Here is a 6,631-nt window from a genome sequence, read left to right on the forward strand (position 1 = left end):
AAAAAAAAAAAAAAGAAAAAAAGAAAAAATAAGAAAAATCGGTAATAATTTACATTTCCTTTCCTCAGACCTGGAAGCAGGCATTTCTTCGAGGAATCTTGATTCCTTTTGATGGGAAGAGGTATTTACTCTTCAAGAATTGTCAGCCTGGGCCGGGCGCGGTGGCTCAAGCCTGTAATCCCAGCACTTTGGGAGGCCGAGAGGGGTGGATCACGAGGTCAGGAGATCGAGACCATCCTGGCTAACACGGTGAAACCCCGTCTCTACTAAGAAATACAAAAAAAACTAGCCGGGCGAAGTGGCGGGCGCCTGTAGTCCCAGCTACTTGGGAGGCTGAGGCCGGAGAATGGCGTGAACCCGGGAGGCGGAGCTTGCAGTGAGCTGAGATCCGGCCAGCCTGGGCTACAGAGCGAGACTCCGTCTCAAAAAAAAAAAAAAAAAAAAAAAAAAAAGAATTGTCAGCCTGGCACCGTGGCTCACGCCTGTAATCCCAGCACTTTGGGATGCCAAGGCAGGCGGATCACCTGATGTCAGGAGTTCGAGACCAGCTTGAACAACATGGTGAAACCCCGTCTCTACTAAAAATACAAAATTAGCCAAGCATGGTGGTGGTGCATGCCTGTAATCCCAACTACTTGGGAGGCTGAGGCAGGAGAATTGCTTGACCCCGGGAGGCAGAGATTACAGTGAGCCAAGATCAGGCCATTGCACTCCAGCCTGGGCAACAAGAGTGAAACTCCATCTCAAAAAAAAAAAGAATTGTCCTGCAGGCTGGGTGCAGTGGCTCACACCTGTAATCCCAGCACTTTGGAAGGCCAAGGAGGGAGGATCCTTTGAGCCCAGGAGTTCAAGACCAGCCTGGGCAACATAGTAACACCAAGTCTCTACCAATAAAATGAAATAAATAAATAAACAAATAAATAAATAAATAAAAATTAGCCAGGCATGGTGGTGCATGCCTCTAGTCCCAGCTATTTGGGAGGCTGAGGTGGGAGGATCACTTTGTTACCGGGGAAGAGTGTCCAGGTTCTTGGCGTCTTGAACAAAGAATTAGACAAAACGCACAAACAAAGCAAGGAAGGAATTAAGGGATTTATTGAAAATGAAAGTACACTCCACAGTGTTCGAGTGGGCCTGAGCATAGCTCAAAGGCCCTGTTTCAGAATTTTTGGGAGTTTAAAAATACCCTCTACTTGAGGTATGCCCTATGTAAATGAAGAGGATAAAGTTACAAAGTCATTTACTTGGCCTACACCCTATGGAGAGGATATTTCATGTCATAGCTGAAGTGTGAATCGGCCTTATAGTCCCTGCCTCCAGACCCTATTTTCCTGCCTCAACTTGAGCCCTGGAGGTCAAGGCTGCAGTGAGCTATGATCATACCACTGCACTCAGCCTCGGTGACAGAGCAAGACCTTGTCTCAAAAATTAATAATTAAATAAAAATTAAATAAAATATAATGACATTGATCAAAACTTCGTTAGTAGTATTAGAAGACAAAGTTGAGATCATCTACAAAGTACAGATGTTCCCTGACTTATGATGGGGTTATGTTCCAATAAACCCATCAGAAGTTTAAAATATCATAAGAGGAAAATGCATTTAATACACTTAACGTGGCTGGGTGCGGTGGCTCACGCCTGTAAGCCCAGCACTTTGGGAGGCCAAGGCAGGCGGATCACCTGAGGTCAGGAGTTCGAGACCAGCCTGGCCAACATGGTGAAACCCCTTCTCTACTAAAAATACAAAATTAGCAAGGTGTAGTGGCACATGCCTGTAGTCCCAGCTACTCAGGAGGCTGAGACAGGAGAATTGCTCGAACCTGGGAGGCAGAGGTTGCGCAAAGCCAAGATCACAGCATTGCACTCCAGCCTGGGTAAGACAGAGCAAGACTCCGTCTCAAAAAAAAAAAAAAAAAAAACAATCTACCAAACATCATAATTTAGCCTAGCCCACCTTAATGTAAGCTCATAATACGTTTGTTTGTTTATTTGTTTGAGATGGAGTCTTGCTCTATCGTGCAGGCTGGAGTGCAGTGGCACGATCTCAGCACACTGCAACCTCCACCTCCCAGGTTCAAGCGATTCGCCTGCCTCAGCCTCCCAACTAGCTGGGATTACAGGTGCCAGCCACCATGCCCGGCTAATTTTTGTATTTTAGTAGAGATGAGGTTTCACCATGTTAGCCAGGTTGGTCTCGAACTTCTGACCTCAGGTGATCCGCCCACCTCGGCCTCCCAAAGTGCTGGGATTACAGGCATGAGCCACCACGCCCGGCCAAGCTCATAATACTTACATTAGCCTACAGTTGGTCAAAATCATCAAACACAAAGCTGTTTTACAATAAAGTGTTGAATATCTCATGTGCTTTATTGAATACTTGTACTGAAAGTGAAAAACAGAATGGTTGTATAGGTACTCGAAGTCAATCTACTGAATTCATATCACTTTGGCACCATTGTAACATCAAAAAATTGTAACCCTGGAACTGTCTGTAGCAAAACAGGATATAGGAAAATAGAAGAGAAAAGAAACATGGAGCAGGGCACCGTGGCTCCCACTGAGGTGGGAGGATCACTTGAGTCCAGGAGTTTGAAACCAGCCTGGGCAACAGAGCAAGACCCTATCTCAATTAAAAAAAACAAAAAAGAAACATAAAAAAGAAATTATTAATAGGATACTATACAACTAGGTTGTGGATAATATTTACATGAAAATAATGTAAAAAAATTAAGATATTAAATTAACAAAATGAAAACACCCATTTCCAGAGGATGGTGATGGGAGGAAGTGAGCATCTGTGTGTGTGTGTGTGTGTATGTGACTGTGAGTGAAAAAGCATAGACCCTCTTCCCTAGAAGCAAATCTATATATATCTTTCTGTGATTTCAGAATCAGTTTGATGGCAAGTGACAGAAAAATCCAAAATTACAGTGGTGTAAACTGGATGTTGATTTCTTTCTTTTCTTTCTTTTTTTTTTTTTTTTTGAGTCTCACTCTGTCGCCCAGGATAGAGTGCAGTGGCACAATCTCGGCTCACTGCAACCTCCACCTTCTGGGTTCAAGGGATTCTCCTGCCTCAGCCTCTCGGGTAGCTGAGATTACAGGTGTCCGCCACTATGCCTGGCTAATTTTTTGTATTTTTAGTAGAGATGGGGTTTCACCAGGTTGCCCAGGATGGTTCTCTTTTCTTTTCTCTTCTCTTTTCTTTTCTTCTCTTCTTTTTTCTTTTTCTTGAGATGGATTCTTGCTCTGTCGTCCAGGCTGGAGTGCAGTGGCGCGATCTCAGTTCACTGCAACCTCCGCCTCCCAGGTTCAAGCAATTCTCCTGCCTCAGCCTCCCAAGAAGCTGGGATTACAGGCACGCGCTCCCACATCCAGTTAACTTTTTGTTTTTTTGAGATGGAGTTTTGCTCTTATTGCCCAGGCTGGAGTGTGATTGTGCGATCTTGGCTGACCGCAACCTCCGCCTCCCAGGTTCAAGCGATTCTCCTGCCTCAACCTCCCAAGTAGCTGGAATTACAGGCATGCGCTACCACGGCCGGCTAGTTTTGTATTTTTTAGTAGAGATGGGGTTTCTCCATGTTGGTCAGCCTGGTCGCGAACTCCCAACCTCAGGTGATCTGCCCACCTCAGCCTCCCAAAGTGCTGGGAGTACAGGCATGAGCCACTGTGCCTGGCCTAATTTTTGTGTTTTCTTAGTAGAGATGAGGTGTCACCATGTTCGCCAGGCTGGTCTCGAACTCCTGACCTCAGGTGATCCACCCGCCTTGGCCTCCCAAAACGCTGGGATTACAGGCGTGAACCACCGAGCCCGGCCCTTTCTTTTCTCTTTTTTTTTGAGACAGAGTCTTGCTCTGTTGCCCAATTCGAGGCTGTAGTGGGCTAGGATGAAAACCACTACACTCCAGCCAGGGTAACAGAGAGAGAGAGATTCTGTCACTTAAACCAAAAAAACAACAACAAAAAACACAACTTAAAAAAAATTGTTTGGCCGGGCGCGGTGGCTCAAGCCTGTAATCCCAGCACTTTGGGAGGCCGAGACGGGCGGATCACGAGGTCGGCAGATCGAGACCATCCTGGCTAACACAGTGAAACCCCGTCTCTATTAAAAAATACAAAAAACTAGCCGGGCGAGGTGGTGGGCGCCTGTAGTCCCAGCTACTTGGGAGGCTGAGGCAGGAGAATGGCGTAAACCCAGGAGGCGGAGCTTGCAGTGAGCTGAGATCTGGCCACTGCACTCCAGCCTGGGTGACAGAGCGAGACTCCGTCTCAAAAAAAAAAAAAAAAAAAAAATTGTTTGACTGGGCACAGTGGCTCACACCTGTGATCCCAGCACTTTGGGAGGCTGAGGCCAGCGGTTCACGAGGTCGGGAGTTTGAGACCAGCCTGACCAACATGGTGAAACCCCATCTCTACTAAAAATACAAAAATTAGCTGGGCATGGTGGTGGCTCGTGCCTGTAATCCCAGCTACTCAGGAGGCTGAGGCAAGAGAATCACTTGAACCCGGGATTGCATTGAGCCGAGATCATGCCAACTGCACTCTAGGCTGGGTAACAGAGTGAGACTCTGTCTCAAAAAAAAAAAAAAGTTTTAATTGTTTTGAGTCAGGGTCTCACTTTGCACGCTAGCCTAGGTGACACAGCAAGACTCCGTCTCAAAAAAAAAATTTGCTTTGTTTTGAGACAGAGTCTTACTCTGTCACCCAGGCTGGAATGCACTGGCATGATCACAGCTCACTGCAGCCTCAACTTCTCAGGCTCAAACAATCCTCCTGCCTCAGCCTCCCAAGTAGCTGTGACTACAGGTACGCACCACCACACTTGGCTAAGGCTAATTTTTTATTTTTTGTGGAGATGGGGTCTCCCTATGTTGCCCAGGCTGGTCTTGAACTCCTGGCCTCAAGCAATCCCCCTGCCTCGAACTCCCAAAGTGCTGGGATTACAGATATGTGCTACCATGCCGGGCCCCGTGATTTTCAATAAAGCCTAAACTTACTTGTATTTTGTATTTTTCTTTTCCATTGTCTCTATACATGAACGTTGTTTCCATGTCCTTGAAGTTTATAATTATAGGCGAGACTTGGGGAAGTATATCAGAACAAAATTAATGAATCCCAATACTCTGAAATATGCAATATACGTATTCGAATTTTCGAAATGCACATACTCTCTCCCAATAGTTCATACATGAGAAGAGTTTTTATTTTAAAAATCCTCTTTCTGCTAGAGCTGGCACCCTGGTGTGTGCCAATCTAATAGTACACTCCATAGCCTGCCATCAGTATGCCTGAGTGATCTGTGTATAAAGTACAATCATTTTCTAAATCTTTCAGTGTCTGCCAGAAATGTGGACATCTATAGCAAATGCAGAAACTGGCCAAATTCCTACAAGGACTAAAATCAGGGTTAGCTCAGAAAGATGGTATTGTGTAATCATATTAAACAATAAGCTCTTTGTTCTGTGAAGAGGCAAACACTCTTTTTCACTACCTACAACCCCAATAGTATGCAACAAACATGAAATTCAACTCTTTTGATGAAAAAATACTCTTGGCTGATTTAAAAGTTAGTAGGAGCTTTTCTTTCTTTGAAAGTACTCTGAGGCCGGGCGCGGTGGCTCAAGCCTGTAATCCCAGCACTTTGGGAGGCCGAGGCGGGCGGATCACGAGGTCAGGAGATCGAGACCATCCTGGCTAACATGGTGAAACCCCGTCTCTACTAAAAATACAAAAAACTAGCCGGGCGTGGTGGCGGGCGCCTGTAGTCCCAGCTACTCGGAGGCTGAGGCAGGAGAATGGCCTGAACCTGGGAGGCGGAGCTTGCAGTGAGCCGAGATCGTGCCACTGCACTCCAGCCTGGGTGACACAGCGCGAGACTCCGTCTCAAAAAAAAAAAAAAAAAAAAAAGAAAGTACTCTGAGGTGGACAAGTCAGAATAGTGTGGCTAACTTAACTTCTGTTGCCCTTTAGACACAGCTCAGATGTCACCTTAAACCATCCTTAAACCACCCACCACCAGTAGAAAATAACCCTCAAGAGGTTACCCTGCAATACCTCCATTTTATACATTATTGTTTGTTGTACATGTTCAGTGTTGTACGTGTTCAGTGTTATACATGTTCAGTGTTGGCCTGGGTGCCCCTTATTCTAAATCAAGGTATGCCCGGTGGCTAATACAGTGCTCCTGTTTAACTGATGAGTGAAAACTTTCTATTGCCACCAAGTTTATACTGGGTTGACCTTGGTCCGGTGGCTGCTGGAGGGTCTACACAGTGTTGCAGAGGGACATTGCTATCAGAAAACTCTCCAAGATGTTTCAACAAGGGATAGGATATCACCTTGGGGAACTGAAGGTTTGGTCCTCATCTGAACAGATTCAGAAAATTGATTTATTAATGTAGTTATCTATTCTGTCTGCCTCGGCCTCCCAAAATGCTGAGATTACAGGCGTGAACTACCATGTGCAAACTGTGCCTGGCATTCTGCTGGGCACTGGGAACACAGGAGTCTCATGGGTACAGTCCTTGCCCTCACTTTGTTCACCATCTGGCTGGGGGAAAGAGTCAATTAGACAAGCCACTGCCTTGAAGAGTGGGGACTGGCCTGGTATGGGAAGTACAGTATGCTA

This window comes from Theropithecus gelada, chromosome X (genome assembly GCF_003255815.1).
Source record: "Theropithecus gelada isolate Dixy chromosome X, Tgel_1.0, whole genome shotgun sequence".
NCBI lineage: Eukaryota > Metazoa > Chordata > Mammalia > Primates > Cercopithecidae > Theropithecus > Theropithecus gelada.